At 35.1% G+C, this 24,466-nt stretch overlaps 1 protein-coding gene and 1 pseudogene across 5 annotated transcripts in view; both read right to left on the bottom strand.

Moving 5' to 3' along the window:
* Positions 1 to 24,466, bottom strand: part of FAF1 (Fas associated factor 1) — a 486,729-nt gene that overhangs the window by 175,354 nt on the left and 286,909 nt on the right. The gene's annotated exons all lie outside the window — the stretch shown is intronic.
* The window catches only part of LOC130543461 (serine/arginine-rich splicing factor 7-like), a 44,006-nt pseudogene extending 19,540 nt beyond the window's left edge, over positions 1 to 24,466 (bottom strand).

Genomic DNA, 24,466 nt, shown 5'->3' with positions numbered 1-24,466 from the left:
TTTGCCACAACATGAACAATTTGACTAACAAATGCCTAGTGTCCATTACCTGGTCAAAGTTAAAAGGAATTCAGTGTTGCTTCACAAACACAAACACATACACACACCAACTTGGCTGAAAGATATAAGCCAAACCTTGTAGAAGCTAACTTTGAAACAGAATCTAGAAGTATTAAACACTCATGAAAAACAAAGGACAAAATAATGACACTGTGCAGGAATTCAGCAGAAGAAAGTAATTGCTTGTTTACAGGGAAACACGTCCATTGATGACTCCATTGTAATTCTGGTATGGCAACATAATTTCAGTATCTTAGAAGCTCCACAAAATTTTAAAACCATCATATACATGGATAGTGCATTACAATGCAGAATTTTTCTCAAGCCAAAATACAGAAGGGGTAACTTATGAAAAAAACCCTCAAGATATTTTTCTTCATTTTTATAACATTTAGAAAGTCATTTATTAACAAAAGTATATAAAGTCAACATGAAATATTGATTATAAGAATCGAGGATCTTATCAAGACAAGCCTTTTGCTTTATTCTATAATCGTAACATATTCACAGAAAATCAAGACAAAATCTTTGGTTAGAAGGTGCTTTTCCCTCAAGCTGGCTCCTCATTCTAAGTCTGATAAAGAGGTTCTGTTAGTGGAAAAACCTCATTATTTTAGAGAGCTACAGTATTAATCAGTGGTGACTTTACCTCATCATTAATGACAGAATCTTCAAATATGCAGGGATACATCTCAAGGCTGCTTTGTATGCATAAAGAGTACCAACCAGCCATTTGGCACATATCTAGTCAATAGTGGATGCCATTTACCCCACAATACTGTGGAACTCTTTGGATAGCAAACATAGGAGCTCTGGATATTTTTCCAGCAGCATCTAATTCCTTGGCAAAACTCAAGCAGTTATGCTAACAGCTCTGGTCATACCACATGGACATAGTACTGCTGTGCATCTTGTCACAGCTTTTCCTCCTGGGAAAAAATAGAGTCTGAATATCAAGTTAGGCACAGCACCATAAATGGGTGCTATCTAGACACCAGAAAAAAGGAATTTCACCTCGTTTGGCCCGTTCCAGTCTGTGATTCTTCTCCTGCTCAATTCCTATACCCTTATTGTGAACCTTTAGAATTCTTGGTTTGTGGTTCAACTTTGCCTATGTCTCTCTTTAGGTATTTGACCCTAGGGCCCTTCAAGACACAACCTGAATCTTATATTCTCATTTTTAGCCTGCATAGGGCTTAGGAGGTTGCTTTGATAGGCCTGCCACATAATAAATGTCTATTACTTTAATTTACATGAGTACTTTGCCTACTTTCCTCGCCAAGGTAAAATATGAAAGATACTTGTAATTTTCTAGAAAAATACATAATCTACCTAGAAAAAAAGAAGCCTGGAAACCACTCCAAAGTGAGATAAGAAATACTAAAAAGTATCATCAGAGTGCTTACTGACCTCTGGGTCTGAGTGAAAAGAGCTAAGGCCCAAAAGGATTCTGACATAAGATAGCTGGTTAAATTTGATTCAGTAGTAACTGATGACTTGAAACCACCAGTCAAAATAAGCAAAATATAGACCACTCAAATTCAACATCAACATAATTTGAACTTAAACATTCCCATTTTTTGATAAAGCATACTATTCCTTCATATTTAATGTTTCTGTATAATTATTTTTGCATTCTATGCATTTCATCTCCATGGATTTCATAGGAATTAGAGTATTCAAATGTCATTTCAACTCTACTTTGTAAAATATGATGGCTCAAATTTATGAGGATACATAACGTAGCTAATAAAAAATATTTTCAGATAGGTATAAAAACTATCCAGTAATGTATACTATATATAAAAATACCCTAATATACTGTAAATTACATTTCACCTAGGAGTAATAATACATCAGCGTTACTTTACTATTGTATTTTTTAGGACTCACACTGATAAATGTAAGAACCAGTAAGTTCTCTAGATCTCTCTGGATACACGTGCATATGTTTAGTCACTGGTTCACTGGGTTCTTGTACACACACACACACACACACACACACACACACACACACACAGAATAATCTTTTGTATTAAGATATGGGAAAATCCTCAAATCCAATAACCTTTCAAAAATACTCTGACACATGATAAAATAATGCTTTATTCCTGAGTCAAACATGCTTTTGCGGGCAAATTCATACCTGCAACGCTTCTTTAGGTCAATGCCAAAAAAAAAAAAATCACTAAATATCAAGTATGTGTCTATAGATGGAGAGATAAAGAGAATAGTATCACTGCTTTTGAGGGGTCCACAAACTAGTAGTGAAATGTACTTACATATAAGGAGTGTAAATAACTAATTTTACCAATGAGGTTAAGTCCCCTAATAGAATAAGAGGAGGAAATGCCTAACTTTGCCTGAAGACTTCAAAGGAAAATGTCACAAAAGAGTGCCAGCTGAATCTAAAAAGGATAATTTGATTAAGGACCAGGCCACAAGGAGTGCAAGCACCTTAAAGAAGAGAAGGAAATGATATCAGCAATGGCAAAATGGCAAGAAAGGCCACACATCTAAGAAACAAGTAATTTAGTTTGCTGGAGGGCAGATAAGGTACAAAATAGTGAGAGATACAGGTAGAAGGGGATAAGTCTGATCACGAAGAGTCATATCTGTCCCATTAAGGAGCTTAGACATTATCCTATAGGCAATGAGAAACCACAGAGAGATTTGAAGCAAGAGAATAATATGCTGCAAATGCATCTAACAAAGATAATTGCACTGAAGAAGGGAAGATGGACTAGGAGATGTAAGAGAAGGAGACCTGAAACAGGGAAACAGGAGAAAATGATGAGAACCTAAATAAACTATGGCAAGAATGACAGACTGACAGGGGAGACAAATCAATGGAACAAAAGAATGAGAACTGAAATCATAATTCTTGCCATTTGTTTGCATAATTCCAATATCACAGCGAAATTTAATAATTATAATCTATAGCAACAAGAATCTCTTTGGGTATAATGATATCAACCCCTTAACTTCTGTAATGTGTTAAATTTTAAGGTGTTTCCACGTATACAGAGTCTTATTTAAACCTTAAAATAATGTCGGGTAGTTGAAAGAATGGGAAATTGAGACTCAGAAACATTTATTCATTCAACCAACATTTCTTGAGCACCTACTTTCTTAAAGTACTAGATACACAATGGTGAATAAAAATAGACATCTGTCCTTGTGGAACTTACAGTTTAAAGTAGGAAATAATCACTTAAATAAAATATAAAATCATAACTGTGGTAAAAGAAAAGAAAGACTGGCTTCCGTGAAGAAATGATCTGGAGTTGGAAGAATGAGTAAGAATTATAAAGCACAGATCTTGGGGGAGTATGACTGTTTCAGCCAGAGAGAACAACGTTTGCAAAGGCCCAATGATGGTACATTAGCAGAACTCACAGAAGACCAGTGTAGCTAAAGAACAAGAGACAGTATAACATAACATAAGACGACACTAAAGAAGTAAGCACAAATCAAACTACGCAGGGCCTGGTGGGTTATGCTAATGATTTTGGTCTTTATTTGGGATTTAAACAGAGAGACTACTTGAGCATACACATATGTTGTTTAAAAAGAATAATCCTGATGTAGTATGAAGTGTAGACTTAAAGGGAAGTGAAAGTGGATACAAGAGCCCAATCTGTTGGCTTTTGCAATAGTCCAGATTCAAGAAGTTGGTATCTTGTATTAGGGTGGTAGCAGTGGAGTTGGACAGAACTGAATGAATGAGAGTTATATAGTGCTAAAATTGACAAGAATTGAATATCTGGATAAAGTCAGCAAGGGAGAGAGACGTACCCAGAGTAACTCCTATCTGACTTGTGAAACTGGAGGGATAGTGACGCCATTAATGGCATTAGGGAACTTCAGAAGGGGACCAGCTATGGCCAGGGAAAAATACAAATTCAAATTTGGTTATGTTGAATTTAAGGTACTCTGGGATCTCTATGAGGTGATAAGAAGACTCTTCTGGAACTGAGATGGGAGGACTGGGCTAGAAATATAAATTTGTTAATCATCATCACATGGATGACAATTTAAGATACAGGTATGATGAGAATGTCTACAAAGAACATACAAAATGAGACAAAATGAGTACATGGAACTATGCCCTAAGGACCTAAAATATTTAGTGACTGGGTAGAGAGAAGGATGAGCTTCCAAAGGAGACCGAAAAGAAAGGAGCAGAGGCAGGGGAAAAACCAGCAGAGTATGGTATCAAGGGAGGCAAGGAAAGAGCATTTCAGGAAGGAGGAGTTTTCAACAGGATCTAATGCTGCTGAGAAGTAGTACTGAAAACAGCCCAGCAGTGAAAACTACCTAAATGCCTGTGTCATCAACAGTAAAACAGATAAATATCATGGAATGACCACATAATGGAGTATTATAATGCAATGAAAATGAATCAACTATAACTACATATAGGAATATGAACGAACCTTGTAAACATAAGGTTGAAAAAAAAAAGGAAAAGAGAAAGCAAAGAATGAATAAAGAAAACAGTATATACTATATGATTCCATTTATATATGTTGAAAGCCAGACAAAACTAATTTAGGGTCTTAGTTTTGGATGAAGGAGACCTGAGAGGGCTTCCTGGAATGCAGCAAATGTTCTCTTCCTTAATCTGGATGCTGATTACATGAAGGTATTTACTTTATGAAAATTCATCAAGCTGTACATTTATGAGATGTACAATTTTCTGAATAAATGTATTTCAATTAAAAGGTTTTTTTTCTCTAACCTGTTAAGAAATCAAGTAGAGCTACAATGAGGATTGAGAGGCCAACTTGCTTTGGTAACATGGCGGTCAATAGTACTTCAAGAAAAGCTATTCCAGTGGAGAAATGGGTTGAAGGTGAGAGTGGTGTGAGGTGAGGAATCAGTCGAACAGAAAAAATGGAGATGGTAAATACAGATAACTCTTTTTGAATTTTGGCTGCAAAGAGTAGGAGAGAAAGTAGTAAGGTCAGGGGAGGATTTGCTTTTATATGCATATGTATATATTTGTTTTTACAGTGTGTATATGTGTGTTTCTTTTATGATGAGAGGCTTTTTGTGCTTAAATGTAGATAGAATATCCAGCACAATGACATTAGTTAAAATACTAAAAAAGAGATCATTGATAATGTATAGTTCTGAAAAGACAGATGGGAATGGGGTACAGAGTACAGGTAGAGTGATGATCTTAAACTCAGCTTAGGTTAGAATCAATGTTTTCTGACCTCTAAATCCAGTGCTCTTTTTCTATACAGTTACCTGATCTCAAAGTGTGGGATTAGGTTAGGGGCAATATTTTAATGTTCAGCATAAAGGAGCTTCTAACTTTTAATCTGTGGACTTGGACAAGTTTTTAAATAACTAACCACAGTATCTTCCATGTTTAAAATGGAAATGACATTTAATATCATTTCTGGAGTTTTATGGATCAATTGGTAAACCCTCAGCTATTGGCTTTAGAGATGAAAAAGGCTAGAATAATGATACCTTCTCCTTGAATGTCAAAAGCTTGTGAGTAAATAAAGCTGCCAACTGTCTATAGATCAATGAATCTAAAAGAGAAAGAACTGGCAGACATGGTACACACAGTGGTCATGCTTCACAGTAAATTATAAAGATCTAGTTTCCATTTTCCACCTCACATTCTATAAAAGTAGAATTCTTGACACAATGATTGTGGCATGCTTACCTGTGAGCTGCTCCACAATGAACATATGTCATGGTGAAGAACACAGATGACAGGCAGGCTTTCACAAATGTCCTGTCATTCATCTACCTCTGCTATTACAAGATGCATACAATGTGGTAAGGCCATGAACTCCATTCTACTTGGGCTCAAATACCACTGCTACTTATTAATTATGAGGTCTTATGAACATGCCTCAGTTCGCCCATGTGTAAAATGGGACAAACAATAAACTTCACTTCCTACAGTAGTTAGAAAGATTGAGTTATATTATTATATACATTGCTGAGACTGGTACCTTGTGTATAGTACTTTTAAAGTACTACCTAATGTTATCATTATTCCCAGAGAGATAGCTCTAAGGGACCAATCTTATGGAACAAAACAGATTCTTTAAGGAAAATATATGAATGTTCATAATAGGTGAAGTTGGAGAACTACATAGGGAAGGAAAAATAAGAACTTGGGATTTAGGGTTCATAAGGAAATCCCTTTTGTTACAGTGGAAAGAGGTAGCCTTTAGAGTCAAACCTGGGCCAGGATCCCTTTCTACCAATTCTTCTCTGTACATTGTTGGACAAGTTACTAAATGACTCTGAGCCTCAGTTCCTTTATGTGTAAATAAGGAACAATAACATCTACCTTTCAGGACTGATTAATGGGAATATTAGGAATAAAGTACACAAAGCCCCAGCAAGGTGCTTAGAACAAAGCAGGATAAATGCATATCGTTCCTGTTATTACTGTTTTTATTAATAACAAAAAGAATAATAATTATAGCGGTGAAGAGAAATGGTTACATTTCATCTAGACTTTTCTTTTTTTTTTTAATTTCCTAGGGGTCAAGTCACAAATGTATTCCATTTTTAGCTGTAACATTTTTTTCTTTATTATTATTAAGTAATCTCACATGCAGCCCGAACTCACAACTCTGAGATCAAGAGTTGCATGCTCTACTGACTAAGTCAGGCAGGTGCCCCTTTAACATATTTTCTATTAAAATAACTAAACTTCAATTTCTGAAGTTATTATAAATGCTCTTGCTACAAAATTTGATGTCACACTGCAAAAGACCAATTTTCATTAAATTATTTTTGAGTTTATAATCATCTGAAAATAGATAAACATCATGATGAAATTTTTGCTTCTGAATTCAGGGAACAAGTGATCATGTTAATAAAAAGAAACAATTCCCTGAATATAATAACCATTTTTAAACATGGAATCTTTACATTTTTCAAAAGACTATTACGCCCTTTTCCCTTATCCTACAGGCCTTATTTTTCTGGTTTGTTTGCTTGTTTATTTTGTTTTTTTGTTTTAGTAATAATTATAAGCTGATATTTATCAGTTCTAAAACACTGTGAGGATGATATGGTCCTAAAGACCTTCTTAGTGGATAACTAAATTTTAAGAGATTCTTAAGTGGATAATCACAGCACAGAAAAGCCTATCATATAATAATACAACTCTTACAAATCTCTCTTCTCTCTTTCTCTTATTTAATATATCAAAGTAGATAACTGATCAAGCTAACTGTAAAAAGTAAGAAATGCAATGAACACCATGGAGTAACACACTGTTAATAAAGGTCTACTAAATATCATTTGAAAATGTCATATTTATTTGTCACTAGTCTGAAGGTTATCCTTTTTTGTCTGAATTACAAATATTTGAATTTTATGACAGTTGAGTTTACATCTGCTCTAAATGAGACTGAAAGGTTAGAAACAAGTAACACAAATCGGATCTCCACCTTTTCAACTACATACCTAATCCAAGATAACCAATTAGATGTTTTAGGCCAAATTTCTCTTCTGAGTCCTCATTCATGTGCTATCCACATGCTTGTTCACCTAGCATGGTTCACTAGCAATTTACAGATCAGGGAATACATCTATTCTTTTTCATCTCTTCAGATTCTCCAGTTACCTCTCTATTCAGCTCATTCTGCTTGCTTCCTGTTTGTGAAATTACATTTAAATTTTAGGGGTAACATATATAAGTGCTTAATACCTTTCTTCAGGTACACATGGTTTAATTCAGGTTAGTGTTCCTGTTGCTTCTTGGTGTTTTCTGTTTGTTTGTTTGTTTTTGCCTCTTTTCAGTAACATCAACTACATAGTGGTTTCTAGCTGTCATGGCTTCTCATACTTACCCATTGTTACTGGAGCTCTCCTTCTTCCAGAATTAAGACTATTAATTCTCCTAGGGGGAAAACATGGCTTCTTAGGGTATCTATGTTCTTTCCAGGTAAGATTCTATTTTTTCCATCATTTTCTTGATCTGCCCACACCTTTCCCACATACCATGCTCTATCATCACAGTGTTTTCTTCTGAACTTGAAGCACTTTATATAAGCTGCTATTTATAAAACATTCATTTTTAATTATTCCACTGCTGTGAATACTGAGAAGAAATTAAAATAACTCTGAGAGTGTTCAAATACAGCTCTTTCCCTCTAAAACAGCAAGATGTTGAGGGAACTGTTTCAAAATAAGAAAATGATACACAGAAATGAAAGATAACTTCTAAACTTTCAGATGGAACACCTAGCATGGTTCACCAGCAATTTAGAAGTCAGATGCATTTACTTATTAAGCAAGTGCCTAACTATATCATCACTAATAACTTAAAATACCCAAATTAATTTGTTACATATTGTTGGAGAACACGTATTGGTTCTTTAAAGTTTTATTTGTAGCATCAGTCCCGTATTTTCTAACCTGTCATAATTAATTCAGTCCCCTTGCACTTTGAAATCTCCACAATAATAAGAACTTTATCAGGCTGGTGTTGGTATGAAGTGGCACAGCAAACCGAAATCCCACCGGGAGCAGTCCACAGACTTCCCTTCTAAGCAGCAGAAAGCTGTTATCATTTTCTGAATTACAGGAACTATAAAAGGACACTCTACTCAAGCTGCCGCTGAATGTCACCTGAAAAGCAATCACAAAAGGGCTCTGTCTTGGCTTATCTCTGAGCTCTGTCACTACGGCAACCAGCAGGGAATAAGTATCTGTGGGTCTATGAATTTCAGAATCCCATAAAAGCCAGGGCTAAAAAGGCATGTGCAGCCTCTCAGAGATTGACTGCATTAATACATTAGCAAATACTGTGAAACACTGGATAAATGTCAGCAATTATGGAAAAAGCGTCTAATAACGATATTCGTTGCCTGTCAAACCCCCGTGAGGTTTGATATGTAACTGCCACTCAAAGCTGTCTGTAATTTTATCTCTTTTATACATCTGAATCCACAGCATTCAAATTTGTACTTTGAAAGTAATAAACTGTAAAGCAGTTCATTCCATGTTGATCACAACTGTCAACAAACATACAATAAAAGAACAAAAAGACTTTCATTGGCTGTGGGAACAATCAGTACCAACAATCTCTTGTAGATGTTTATCCAAAAAAACCCTTATATATTATACATGTAGAATATTAAACAACATCATGATATGGGCCAGCAATTGATACGACTATTGATTAAGCCCCCTTGAACTCAAAAAGCTACTTATCATGCATCAATTTTCATTTTAAGCCTTCTCTTTCTGTTGGAAAATTTATAGGAATTTAGCCAATTGAACATAGTTGCAAACAGCCCTTTTCTTTACACATCAAAAAATGCCATGGAATATCTGTTAGCTCCAAAACAGGTTACAATGCTATCTTTACTACCTTTCTCAAACAGAGAATTACAGGCAACTGATTGTTTAAAACCCAATGGTCTAAAGTACAACTTAAGCTGGGAACATTTTTCTCCAGATTCATATTTCCATTGCTCAAGAAAATGACTTATTAAGAAATCTTATCACATATGTTACAGCTGTTCAAATGCAATAGACAGCATGTTAACTTGCAAACACAAATGCCAGAGATTAAGTAGTGCACATATGTACTATAAACAACATTTCATTTCTCAGTTATAGAATAGGGTCAAGTGTATACAAGGGTTCCAATAAGACCTTTCTCAATAACGGAGAAGAGCTTGGTTTCTTGAAAAAGAGCAGGGGAACGTCTGAAGAAAGCAGTAATATGTATTAGAGTACTGGGCTAGCAGTTATTTATTGCAATTTAGAGCCAACCACTTGACTTTTCAGAGTTACATTTAATATAAATGCAAGAAACATTTACTGTTTATTTCGTGCCAGGGGCTATACTAGGCACCTGAGACACAAAGATGAATAAGACCTGCTTCCTGCCCTCAAGGAGTTCATAGTCTTATAGAGAAAAGTGTATGTAAATAAATACATTATTACAACTACTCTAAGGTTAGTTAGAAGGAAGAAGTGGTTTGAAATAACACTGAAGAAAATTTATAATAATACCAACTGTATTCTACTGTACACTATTTCTATCAAAAATTATTTACTTATAATCTACTACTTGGCTCAAATGAGATCATGTATATGAAATATGCTTTGTAAACTAAAAAATTACTATATAAGTGTCTCTTAATATGCTTACCTAGCATTATATTAAGTAGCTGTGGGTAGCAAAATAGAGTTTTGCTGCACATTCCCTGTCACATTAATCATACGACTACTATTCCAAGAAAATACACATATACAAACCAAAGCGCTACAGTGAAAATCAAAAATTCAATTACACTCAAAGACACATAAATGCTAATCTAATAAAGGAAAATAAAGACAAATTTTGTTTCTCTGTTTCTGCCTTTTATTGAATAATTGTTACACTTTAAACCAGTATTAGTGCAATTCTGGAAAAAGTTTGACTGGATATTTAAAAATTGAAACTATCTTGGGAAATATGGAACACATAAGAAATAGCATGGTACAAAGATAAGGTATGTGGTGGCATCAGGGAGGGAGCAGATTTGGAGTTGAATACTGGTTCTTCATTTTGCCTTCTCATTTATCAGTTATGGTTTTAAATCAACATATTCATCATAATCCACTATTAAAAATAGAACTTAGAGGCGCCTGTATGGCTCAGTTGGTTAAGCGACCAACTCTTGATTTCAGCTCAGGTCACCATCTCAGGGTCATGAGATCGAGCCCTGTGTTAGACTCCACACCGGGCATGGAGCCTGCTTAACAAACTCTCTCTCTCCCTCTCCCTTGCAGTATTTCCAACTTTTCCATTATTATTATAGTTGTTATGGTTATGTATGATCAGTGATCTTTGAAGTTACTATTATAATTGTTTTAGGGGACCATGAACCACACCCATATAAGGCAGTGAACTTAACTGATGAACGTTATATATGTTCTGATTGCTCTACCAATGAGCTTTTCCCCATTTCTCTCCCTCTCCACAGGCTTCCCTATTCTCTGAGACACAATATTGAAATTACACCAATTAATAACCCTACAATGGTCCCTGAGTGTTCAAGTGAAAGGAAGAGTTGCATATTTCTCATTTTATTTTATTTTTATTATTTTTTAAAGATTTTATTTATTTATTTGACAGAGATAGAGATAGCCAGCGAGAGAGGGAACACAAGCAGGGGGAGAGGAGGAAGCAGGCTCACAGGGGAGGGAGCCTGATGTGGGGCTCGATCCCATAACGCTGGGATCACGCCCTGAGCCGAAGGCAGACGCTTAACCGCTGTGCCACCCAGGCGCCCCCATATTTCTCATTTTAAATTAAAAGGTACAAATGATTAAGCTTAGTGAGGAGGACATGTTGAAAGCCAAGATAAACTGAAAACTATGCCTCTTGCACCGAACAGTTAGCCAAGTTGTGAATGCAAAGGGAAAATTCTTGAAGGAAACTAAAAGTGCTACTCCAATGAATACATGAATGATAAGAAAGAGAAACAGCCTTATTGCTGATATGGAGAAAGTCTGAGTGGTCTGGATGGAAGATCAAACCAGCCACAACATTCCCTTAAGTCAAAATCTAATCCGGAGCAAGATCCTAATGTCCTTCAATTCTGTGAAAGATAAGAGAGGTAAGGAAGCTACAGAAGAAAAATATGAAGCTAGCAGAGGTAAGTTTGTGAGGTTTAAGGAAAGAAGCCATCTCCATAATATAAAATTACAAGGTGAAGCAGCAAGTGCTGATATAGAAGCTGCAGTGGTTACCTGGAAGCTCTAGCTAAAATAATTAATGAAGGTGGCTACACTAAACAACAGATTTTCAACGTAGACTAAACAGCCTTATATTGGAAGTAGATGCCACCTACGTCTTTTATAGCTAGAGAAGAGAAGTCAATGCCTGGCTTTAAAGCTTCATAGGACAGGCTGACTCTTGCAAGGGCCTTAATGCAGCTGGTGACTTTCAGCTGAAGTCCATGCTCCTTTACCTTTCTGGAAATCCTAGGGCCCTTAGGAATCACACTAAATCTACTCTGTCTGTACTCTTTAAATCAAACAATAAAGCCTACATGAAAACACATCTGTTTACAACATGGTTTACTGAATATTTTAAGCGCGCTGTTGAGACCTACTGCTCAGAAAAAAGATTTCTTTCAAAGTACTACTGCTCACTGACAATATTCCTGGCCACCCAAGAGCTCTCATGTAGATGGACAACAAGAGTAATGCTGTTTTCATGCCCGCTAACACAGCATCTATTCTGCAGCCCATGGGTCAAGAAGTCCTTTTGACTTTCAAGTTTTATCATTTAAGAAATCCATTTTATAAGGCTATAGCTGCCACAGAGAGTGATTCATCTAATGGATCTAGGCAAAACAGATCAAACACCTTCTGGAAAGGATGTACCATTCTAGATAACATTGAGAACATTTCTGATTTGTGGGAAGAAGTCAAAATATCAACATGAACAAGCGTTTGGAAAAAGTTGATTCCAACCCTCATGCATGACTTTGAGGGTTTCAAGACTGCAGTGGGAAAGTAACTGCAGATGGGGTGGAAAGAGCAAGAGAACTAGAATTAGAAGTAGAGTCTGAAGATGTGACTGAATGGCTGCAATGTCATGATAAAACCTGAACAGATGAGGAGTTGCTTTTTATGGATTAACAAAGAAAACGGTCTTGAGAAGGAATCAATTCCTGGTGAAAATGCTATGAAGACTGTTAAAATGACAATAAAAGATTTAGAATACTATATAAACTCAGTTGATCAAGCAACAGCAAGACTGGAGAGGACTGACCCCAATTTTGAAAGAAGTTCTACAGTGGGTAAAATGCTATCAAACAGCATTGCATGATATAGAGAAATTGTCCTTGAAAGGAGTCAGTCAGTACAGCAAAATTTATTGCTGTCTTATTTTAAGAAATTGCTACAGCCACTCCAATCTTCTGCAACCGCCACCCTGATCACTCAGCTGTCATCGACATCAAGGCAAGACCCTCTACCAGCAAACCTGCTAAAAGCTCAGATGATGGTTGGCATTTTGTTTTAGCAATAAAGTATTTTTAAATTAAGGTATGTACATTGTAACAGACTACAGTATGATGTAAACATAACTTTCATGTGCACTAGGAAACAAAAAAATTCGTTTGATTCGTTTTATTTCGATACTTGCTTTACTGCAGTGGTCTGGAACCAAACCTATGATATCTCCAAGGTATGACTGTATTTCTTTATGCAATAATTTGTAGTTTTCAGTGTACAGCTCTTGCATATATTTTGTTAGATTTATCCTGAAATATTTCATGTTTGGGGATGGAATCATGAATGGTATAATACTTCAAAAACTCCACCTTCAATGTTTTCTTTGGTCCTATGTAGTATTTTTTTGGGGGGGTATATTAACTTTGTAGGCTGTGCCCTTGTTAATTTCACTCGTCACTTTTAGTAGCTTTTTTTGTTGATTATATTGGACATACAAAGAAACAAACTACTAAACACTGTGCATGAGAATAAAGATAACTTATGTAAATTATAAATTACATAAATTATAAAATATGCAATTTAATTTTGCTTTGGTCAGATATAATACACTTGATTGTAGTCCTCTAAAATTTATTAAGACTTTATTTATGGTCCAGGCCATGGTCTATGCTGGTGAATGTACCATGTACACTTGAAAAGGCTCTGTACTCTGTTACTGTTAAGTAAAGTGTCTATAAGTTTCAATTAGGTCAAGTTGGTTAGGAGTATTGCTCAAATCTTCTATACCCTTATCTGTCATTTTCCTATAATTGCTGAGATAGGAATATGAAATCTCTAGGTATAATCGTGAACTTGTTTATTCTTTTGGTCCTGTCAGTTTTTATTTTATGTATTTTGAAACTGTTATTAGGTGCATACACATTTAAGACTGTTATATCTTCTTGAACTGTCCTTTCAATCATTATGAAATGTCTCTTTTTAGACCTGGTAATATTCTTTTTTCTGTACTTTGATGTTAATGTAGTTATATAGCTTTCTTATATTTAGTGTTTGTAAATATCTTCCCATTTCATTTATGTCTAACTTATTACTGTCATTATATTTAAAGTATGTTTCTTATAGGCAGCATATAATTGAGTCTTACTTTTAAAAATTCATTTTGACAATCTTTGCTCTTTAATGTACAGACCATTTATATTTACTGTAATTATTATGTGGTTGGATTTGAATCTTTCATCTTGCTAGTTGTTTTGTGCATATCCCATTCTTTTCCTTTTTCCTGCCTTATTCTGGATATTTTTTTTAGTATCCATTTTATCTAAATAGCTTATTAACTATATGCTTTGTCTTTTTTTTTAGTGGCTGCTCTAAGGTTTACAATATGCATCTTTAATATAACAGACTATCTTCAATTAATATTACATCACTTCACGTATGAGAAGGAACCCTCCTACAATTCTTTCATGCTATTGTTGTTATATACTTTATTTCTATATATGTCCAAAAGTCATTATTAGCTTCTTCTTTAAATAGTTACCTTTTAAAGAAATTAAAAACAGAAGGAAAAATGTCTTTTATATTCAACCACATTTTACCATTACTAGCACTTCATTCTTCTGTATAGATCAAAGTTTATTCTGGTGTCATTTTCCTTCTGCCTAAAAGAACTTCTTTTAATATTTCTTATAGTGCAGGTATGCTGGCACCAAATTCTCTCAGTTTTTGTTTAAAAAAGTATTTTTCCTTCAGTTCTGAAAGATTATTTTCACCTTATATAGAATTCTAAATTGCCATTTTTTTTAACTTTCAGTACTTTAAATATGTCATTCCATTGCTTTTTAGCTTGCATTGTTTCTGATGAGAAATCTAAAGAGTCTGTATTTGTTCCCCTGTGTAATCTGCGTTTTTTAAATTCTTTCTGCTTTGAAAATTTTTTTCTCTTAATCACTTGTTTTCAGCAATTTGACAATGATACTACTTAGTGTAGAAATCTTCGTGTTTACCCTTCATGGAGTTCATTGAGCTTTTTGAATCTATAAGTTTTATCATTTTCATCAGCTATGGAAACACTTTAGAGATTATTTCTTCAAATATTTTCTTTTGTCTTGACCTTCCCCAATCTTTTCTCTCCCTTGAGGACTCCAACTGCATGTTTGTTTGACTGCTTGATTTTGCTCTAGAGGTCACTGATACTTTGTTTATTTATTCTTGTCTTTTTTTCTCTCTATGCTTCAATTTAGATAGTTTCTATTGTTATATATTCAAGTTCGCTGGTCTTTTCTTTGGCAGTTACTAATCTGCTATTAAGCCATCCAGTGAAATTGTCATTTCAGATAGTATATTATCTCTAGAATGACATGCTATTCCATTTTATATATTCTATTCTCTCCTCAGTAAGTTCATGTTTTTTAAATCCTTGAGCATATTCATAATATTTATAATAGCTGAAGTCCCCATGTACTAATTCCATTATCTAAGTCACTTCTAGGTCTAATTCTTTTGACTAATTTCTCTCCTGATTGTGGGTTAGGTTTCCCTGCTGTTCATATGTGCAGTAACTTTTGAATGGGGATGTTGGACTCTGTTTCTTAGAGGCAATTTGTTAATTTGTTAATCAACTTGTTCCTTTTGAAGGGTGTTTTTAAGTGCGTAAAACGGCAGTCCTAGAGTAGTCTCCACCCTAGGGCTTGTTTATTCACTCCATTAAGGTGTGACTCTTCTGGAGAGTATCTCCTGAATGTCCCATGTAGTCACTGAGGTGCCTCTACTATGGCTCGTGGGAACTCAAATTATTCCCAGTTCTGTGCAAGCTCAGAATCGTTTGCCTTACAGCTCTCAATTGTTCTTTTTCCTGGCAGTCTATCGTTATCCAGCCTCCTGGAATTTCACCCTATGTATGCACAGGTTGGTATTCAGCTAAACACCATGTGGGACTATGTGGATTTCTAGAGGTTTTTCCTCTGCTACTCTACTTTACAAAAAGTCTAACTGCCTTGACTTCCCTAAACACTCTGTCTCTTCAAACTCAACAAAATAGCAGGCTCTGCTTTGGTTTCTTCTCCCTACTTTAGGATCCAGAAATTACCTCCAGGCAGAATGTAAGCTCATTCGTTTCCTTCATCAGAGTCCTGCACTATCTGTTATCTAATATCTGAAAATAGTTATATATCACATATTTTATCATCAGTTGTTTACAGAAGGAAGAACATTTTCATAGCAGTTACCTTTTCACGGGCAGAAACAGTAGTCTACAGGTTTGGGATTTTAATAAACTGAAATCAAGATTCACGGCATCAGATCATAGTGCTTGTAAATTTCCTGTTGGGGGATGTCTTGCTTCCATGTGTTTGCCCTCATATTTACTGAGTAAATATGTCCCTTGAATGTTTCATCCACCTTCCCGAATTTCTCACTCTCTCTATTCAGGGTATAGTCCATTTCACAACTTTTCATTCCTTTTAAAATCGAACTTTCTTCTGCTTTCAAAGCTGTTCTTTCTGGCTGTTTAGTCTTTGCCTGTGTTATTTGTAAAAGACTCTATATGTTGACAAGGGCAATGAATGCTCTGAAGCTACAGAGTCTCACCACCATCAGAAGCAACATTATCTATAACCTTGCCAAATACAGAAAGAGGCAGTGAAGATGTTCAAAGATTGCCTAAATTTGTCTGACATAGGACAGGCCAACAGAGTAATTTAAATAGCATAAAATGGCCCTGAAGCTACCCAAAGAATGCTTCTGATTCTGCATGTGTATGTGATATAAAGAAGGTGCTTACTCAAGGGAAAAGGAGCTAATGTTTGTTGAATGCCTACTAAATGCCAGACATTACACAAGGGGTTGGCAAACTTTTTCTGTAAAGGTCCAAACAGTAGATATTTTAGGCTTTGTGGGCATGTGGTTTTGTGTAACCACACACCCCTGTCATCAGTTGTAGTGTAAAAGAAGCTGTATACAATACATATACAAATAGGTGTGACTGTGTTCCAATAAAACATTATTTACAAAAATAGATGTATCATTGATAGGGATTTGGGCTGACAGTTAAAATTGCCAAACCCTGCATATTATGTGCTTTACCTATTAGGTAAAACCATATGAAATTGTTAATATCCAAATATTTTGTTCTTAAAAAGTGGCAATTTTATATGTTTCAACCTGTTATGTTACTCCATTTAATCTTCACAATAGACTTGCAAGGGTGTCAATAGCATCCTCATTTTGCAGATGATGAAACTGAAATTCATACCGTAAGTAACTTACCCAAATAAGAGCAATGCTGCAATTCAATGAACTTGGATTGCCCTGCTCTGACACACACACGCATACCTTGGTATGAATCAGCTTGGTGTTACCCTGCCCCCCCACCCCAACTATGTTATTTTACTTGCCACTAAAGAAACACTGAGTTTTGATAATTTAATTTTTATTAGAAAGAAAATAAACCTGATTTTCAGTTTATCAAGTTACTATAATCATACAAACTCACTGTTTAGTTGTTTATTGTCACAGATGTCAACTTAGTAGAGCTCTGAACAATTCAAATGAGTGAATGTACACTACGTTTGATCCTTACAGAGAATACAGAGATGAGGAAGACAGTTCTTACTCTCAATTTTTAGAACTTACAAAAGAGAGGAACACAAGAATACAAATTAAAATACAATCAAATATCCCTTTCTCTGGGAAGTCATTCTTTCACCACCCCCATCTGTCAGCAAAATTGGTTGCTCCCTCTTCAATGATCCCTTTGCATTTACATAAACTTTAATTGTCATTGCTTACACATCTGTCTCACACTATATTTTGCAATCCCTGAGGAATGGACCTGAAGAATAGGACCTTAGTCTTGATTGCAACTTTCAGGGCCAGCATGTTTACTGGCCTATAACAGTTGTTCTGCAAATGTCCAGTGAATGAACAGAGAGATGGATGAAAAAAACAGTAACAGCCAAAAGTTAACTATATTAGACATTATTTTGTATTGACTACTTTAATCTTCAAAATAAACTTAGGAGTACTGTATTTATAATTATTGACTCTTTCAGTCTTCACAATACCTCTACGAGTAATTATCTGTGTTCTACAGTTATAGAGACTGACACCCAGAGAGGTTAATTGTTTGTGGTTATTCAGATAGTAAGTAATAGAGCCAGGTGAGAGGAATAAAGGAAGGAAAGAACCAAATAAGGAAATTTAAATAGAAGAACAGAGGGGCACCTCAGTTGGTTAAGCGTCCGACCCTTGGTTTCTGCTCAGGTCATGATCTCATGGGTTATGGGGTTGACCCCATGTCAGGCTCCATGCTTGGCAGGGAGTTTGCCTGGAGGTTCTCAACCTCTGTCCCTCTCTCACATGCATGCATGCTCTCTCTCTCAAATGAATAAATCTTTTTTTGAAAGACAGAAGAATAGAAATATAAGTTTATTTCTAAGAGGGTTGGAGAAGGTGGCACGGGAAGAGGCATATGGGCAAAGTTTCTTGAAGAAAAGTCTTGGAGAAAGGAAATTATTGCTCTAGGTATTCCAGGCAGAAGGAATAGTATGATTAACTGACACAGAGTAGGAGAGAGTATCATGTATATTTCAGGAATAGCAAAATAAGTAGTTAGCTAAAGCTGATATATATATATTATCATATTCAATCATTGAGAACTATTTACTCAGCATTTATTCTGGGCCTATATGGGAAAATGAACCTGGAAGAGAAATTTCAGACCAAAGAATGAAGGGTTTTGAGTGCCAGCATAAAAATCTGTACCTAAACCAGCAAGTATTGGGTTGCCATTTAAGATAAGTAAGTAAGGCTGAATGGGATTTATTCTGCACTTCAGAAATGTTAACCTTGCAACAATGGATGGAATGACTATAGTGGAAGCTTATGAGTTTACTTAGTAGGTAACTACAGTGTAGTAAGTATGTGGTAATTGTGAGAGTCTATTCAGACAGCAGCTCCTGTAAAGTGGAGGGCAGGGATCCAGTGGCAAGGGAATGTCCATAATTTGACACCTGCCAAACTCAATGCATCAGGGAGAAGTTACAGAAAAAAAATGGTTCCCATCAGAAGGATCAAAGCAGAAAACATACCTACACTCACAATTTCTTTTTATTTAAAACTACAGAAAGGAAGGAGGGGTGTGTGTGTGGTTTTTGTTTTGTTTTTATTTTATTTTAGAGAAAAACCACTATGTAATGATTCTGCTTATAAATGATCTCATTTTCAATGTGAAAATATTTAATAAGCAGCTTTCTGACTCCTAACACATGCCTAAGAACTGATTCTAAAATCCCGAACTTCTCAAGAGGCAACTGGGTGGCTCAGCTGGTTGAGTGTCCGGTTCTTCATTTCAGCTCAGGTCATGATCTCCAGGTCCTGGGATCAAGCTCAGCAGGTAGTCTGCTTGAAGAGTCTCTCTTCCTCTCCCTCTGTCCCGTCCCCCCTCCCCCGCTCTCTATTTCTCTCTCTCTAAAATAAATAAATCTTTAAAAAATAAAATAAAATTCCTACTTTCTTAAATTCTGAGTTAACATTCCTTTAGCCAATGATGAAACCACAGAAGCCCATTAGTAAACTCAGAAGAAAAAAAAAGGTACACAATAAAAAAAGTATTAAACCTGAAGGATTAAATTGTGTTTGCAGCCACTGCTGCACCACCTCTAGCTCACCCAGCTCTAGCTTAAGGAGAAGGGTGGTAAGTAAGGAGGTCTCTATTCCATGGCTCCTACAAAGTAGACTGCAAATCCACTGGTGGTAAAGCACTGAGGAAGCAACTGGATAGAAAAGCCTCTAGCAAGAGTGCACCCTCTACTGGAAGGATGAAGAAATCTAATCGTTACAGGCCTGGTATTGTGGCACTCTGTGAAATTAGACGTTATCAGAAGTCCGCTGAACTTCTGATTCGTAAACTTCCTTTCCAGCAGCTGGTGTGAGAAATGCTCAGGACTTCAAAACAGATTTGTGCTTCCAGAGTCAGCTATTGGTGCTTTGCAAGAGGCAAGTGAGGCCTACCTGGTGGGCCTTTTTGAAGACACCAACTGTATGCTATCCATGCCAAATGTGTAACAATTATGCCAGAAAGACATCCAGCTAGCAAGTCACACACGAGGAGAATGTGCTTAAGAACCCACTGATGGAAAGCATTTCATTCTTTAAAAAAATTTTTTTTTCTTCTGCCTGTTATTGGTAGTTCTGAATGTTAGATATGTTTTTTTCCATGGGGTCAAAAGATACCTAAGTATATGACTGAAAGTGGAAAAATAGGGGACACAAATCAGGTATTGGCAATTTTTCCATTTTCATTTGTGTGTGAATTTTTAATATAAATGCAAGGATGTAAAGCATTAACGCAAGTCAAAATATTTCAGTGAACAAGTTTCAGCAGTTCAACTTAATAACAATTATAAATAAAACTGCTAAGTTTTTCTGCCTGCATTTGGATTTTTTAAAAACAAGTAAATTTCTTACTGATGGCAACTAAATGGTGTTTGTAGCATTTTTATCATATAGTGGATTCCATCCATTCATTATACTTTTCTGAGTTGTCCTACATGCAAGTACATGTTTTTACTATTGTCTCTCTCCTGTGCTGTTCCAGTAAGTTTGCTATTAAAATACATTAAACTATAAAAAACAATTTTTAGATTTAAAAAAAGGAAAGATTTTTCTTCCTTTGTATAAGCATTATTAAAACTTGGAATTTTTAAAGCTACATATATTTAAATTGTCTGCATTATAATAAATAAGGTGTCTAGACATAATTCAGAGTGTTAAAATTATTTCTACTTTCTGGAAACCAAGAGCATCCTTGTTAAAGTGTAAAATGAGATTTTCGCCTACTTGCAACTCCTTGTTCTCACAGCTGAACTGTCACAGCATGAAAACATTCCCCTACTGGTGCAGCTTTAGATACCTATTTCCCTGGTGAAAGAGCGCAAAAGGAACTGAAAGAGTTATTGACAATTCATACAGTATCCCATACCCCATTAGAGTACAACTACAAGCAAAGAAAATATTTTAACTCTGAAGGGAGATGGGACAACAATGTTTTAAATGACTGTTGACTTCACTGAGTAGCATTGAAAATGTCAAAAGAGTGTAGTCTATCAGGCTGGTAAGAGACTCAAGATTATACAAGAATCTAATTATAAGAAGTCTATTTCTTTGTCCCGTTTGCTGAGTCAAAGGTTAATGAGAAGTATGCTAAAGAAAACATCTCCTGTGTTATTGCAAAAAATTTCTCATGCAACATAAAAATGTAAATGAAAAAAGTATTTTAATCTAGTTCTCTCCATTAACTTTTTAAAAAATAGCTTTTGAGGTATAATTTGCATGCCACAAAATTTACTCATTTTTAAGTGTTCAATTCGATGATTTTTAGTAAATTTACAGAGTTCTGCAACATCGCCATGGCCTAATTTTAGAATACCTGCATCATCTCAAATCCATTAACTTCTTGATCTAAGATGTTTCCATAAATTCATGGAAGCCACTGGTATCTAAAGTAACTATATATTCAAAGCCACACAAATATCTGCAATTGAGCGGGAAAAGTGCAAACTAACCTCACTTTTAATGACCTTTATAATCAATCTTCTACTCTGGCACTGGGAAGAAAATGTTCAGGTGCTTTCTCTGAAAGTTAAACCATTCTAAGTATTAAGTTATGGCACACTGTCTTGGAAAGAAATTAATTATATTTTTGTTGGTAACACATTTCAGGCTGTTTACACAGCTGACATTTCTCAGCTGTACCCAATTCATGCCCTAAGCTGTGAAGACGATCTTGTTTTGTAGCAGATGCCTCCACTTGAGTGATTTAAATAAGTAAAAAAAAAAAAAAAAAACACCATCGCCTGCAACAATATAGATTACAAGCACCAGCTTTATGAGTTTTTATAATCCTAATGAAAGAAAGGTTTCATGACATTTCTTTGGCTGGGATCTCCTTAGAAGACTACAGTTATAAGCCATTTTTGCCAAAACCTAAGTACTGGAGCTAGTGAATCTGCTATGGCACCAGTTAAAAGCAGCCTGGCCCTAAACATCTTTGTTGTATCAAATCATGCAGCTCAAGGCAACATCCTGCCAATGTGGCAACATTTGCTCTGGGGAGGTGTGGGCAGGCATCACTTCACAGGTTCTGGGACAAGGTGCAAATATGAATAATGAGGCAAAAAGAATCAAGTCTCTTAATGGAGATTCCCTCTTGTGTTAGCTGTGACTTAGATACAACACCAGGTAGTATTATAGTCATGAATATGGTGAGTTTAAGCTGGTTTCCATATTCTCCTATGGGGCATGAAATTGCATTAGAACTCTTTGGTAAAAAATTAAATGTTATAACAATCATTAAAACATGGGCCTCATAAAAGACTGTCAACTCAGTATTTTTTTAACACCTAAAATGTATAAGGCATGATCCTACAGAAGAATTTTTCACTGAATTCTTTACTAAATTTGCCTATCACTCTTGGAACTTGAATCTGAAAAGCCTGTTTCAGTCCGGTGTTTTCAAGTATGGGGTCTCAGAGCAGTTGGCTTTTCAAACCCTATGAAGTCCCACATTTCTGGACTATATCACCTTATGTTCCTACAATTATTTTTGCTTTAAATTTTTATAGAAAATTTTACAGAAATTTTTACAGAATTTTTTAATAGAAATTTTACAGAAAACTTCAAATATATACAGAAGTTGAGAAAACAGTATAATAAACTGAATGTACCCATCATCCAGCTTCAACAATGATCAATACGTGGCTTACCTGGATTTACCTGTATCTCCACTCACTCTCCCAACCCCACAAGTTATTTTGAAGCAAATCTCAAATACCATTTCATTTATATAACCCAGCCAATTCTTGCATGTGATAATTTTGTGAGCTAATATTATATGTTAATATTAATTACAATAGTGACTTATTTATTAAGTGTCTGCTATGAGCCAGGTACAATACATATATTGTCACTAATCCTCCTCATAACAATATTGCAAATTAGTGAGGTAACTGAAGCTCAGAGAATTTAAGTGACATGGTCAGATCTTAATTATTTTCTTCTAATGTTATTATTTCTTGTAACAGATTATTAGACAACGCTAAGAACATTTCTGGTTTCTCCATGTCTCCACAGGTAAACAGGAGGCTATCATTTAAGAACATCACTCTGAGTTTTGTAAAAATAAATGTATCACATTTCTGTCAAATGTGTCAAATTTTCTCCAATAGCGAAAAAAAAAATCCAAAGTAAAAACAACCACCACATCCTTACCCGTTAGCCATGGACAACCAGCCAATAATTCTAAAGACTGACTATATCAACATTAATTATCAGTTGCTTAGAAATAAATGTGCCTAATGAAAACAAGTTTTACTGGAAGAGTTCACTTAAAAAAAAAAAGTTCCTCCATTTTCTGATTATTTTTAAAGTTCTATCACCTACAAAAGCAATTTCCAAAAGCACTGTGTTTAAATTGTGGAATAATTTAGACTCAGCATCTACATAAATTGTTTAAAAATGTTTCTATCTTCCACAAAATGTATGATGGTGGTGCTGAGAGAGAAGTAATTATTATACAGATATAAACACAGTATTTACTAGAAAATACAAAAAGGTAATTCGCTTCCTAGCTAAAAACATTTGGGTATTTATTATTAAAAGATGTTTACAAAGTCTCAATTTCTTTTTAGCCCTATTCATTACAAACATTGGACAACTTCAAAATTCTTGAAACATTCTCATCTTTTACCTTCTCTTCTTCCTTTTTTTTTTTTAAAGGGTGTGAGAACAAGATTATGGGTAAAAGTGGCCAAAATGTAATTTCAGCTGGCCTCCTTAGATGATAAAATTTACTTTCTTAGGAAAGAATAATCACTGCAAACAGGGCAGAGAGAGGAAAGGTTTCAAAAATTTACAGTAGGATAATCACCGTAAATAGACAAAATAATAGGTAAAAATGACAGACTAAATCTTTTCCTCTAGCTTTTTACGGCGGTGAAAATTATGGGTATTTTAAGAATAAAGGGCCATTAATATTACTATAAAAATTAACTTTTTAAAAAACTATCAACCTGCTATGGGAAATGTAATTTTAAAATTAAATATAATGATTAGGTTGATTTTGAGACATCTGTCATTTAGGGGAAAAAATTGTGCTTAGGATATTTCATTAGGAACATCTAAATATATTCTTTTCATTAAGGAAAAGATTAAATCAAGCAGCATCAAATTCCTGATATTGATACTAACATTACCAAAAGAACGCTGATATACTTGGTTTATGATATCTGTTCTGCAAGTGAACTCAAATTATCACAACTCCTTATTTTCATATTATTTGATTTATAAAGTTCTTTCAATGGAACATTCAGAATATTTGCTTCCGCTTATTATCACAACCAATCAGACTGAAAGTGGCAAAAAAGAGAAGAGAATAAAAAACTGATAACTG

This window comes from Ursus arctos, unplaced genomic scaffold (genome assembly GCF_023065955.2).
Source record: "Ursus arctos isolate Adak ecotype North America unplaced genomic scaffold, UrsArc2.0 scaffold_12, whole genome shotgun sequence".
Classification (NCBI taxonomy): domain Eukaryota; kingdom Metazoa; phylum Chordata; class Mammalia; order Carnivora; family Ursidae; genus Ursus; species Ursus arctos.
The sequence above is the reverse complement of the archived record's forward strand: the minus strand, read 5'-3'. Positions and strand labels throughout refer to the sequence as shown.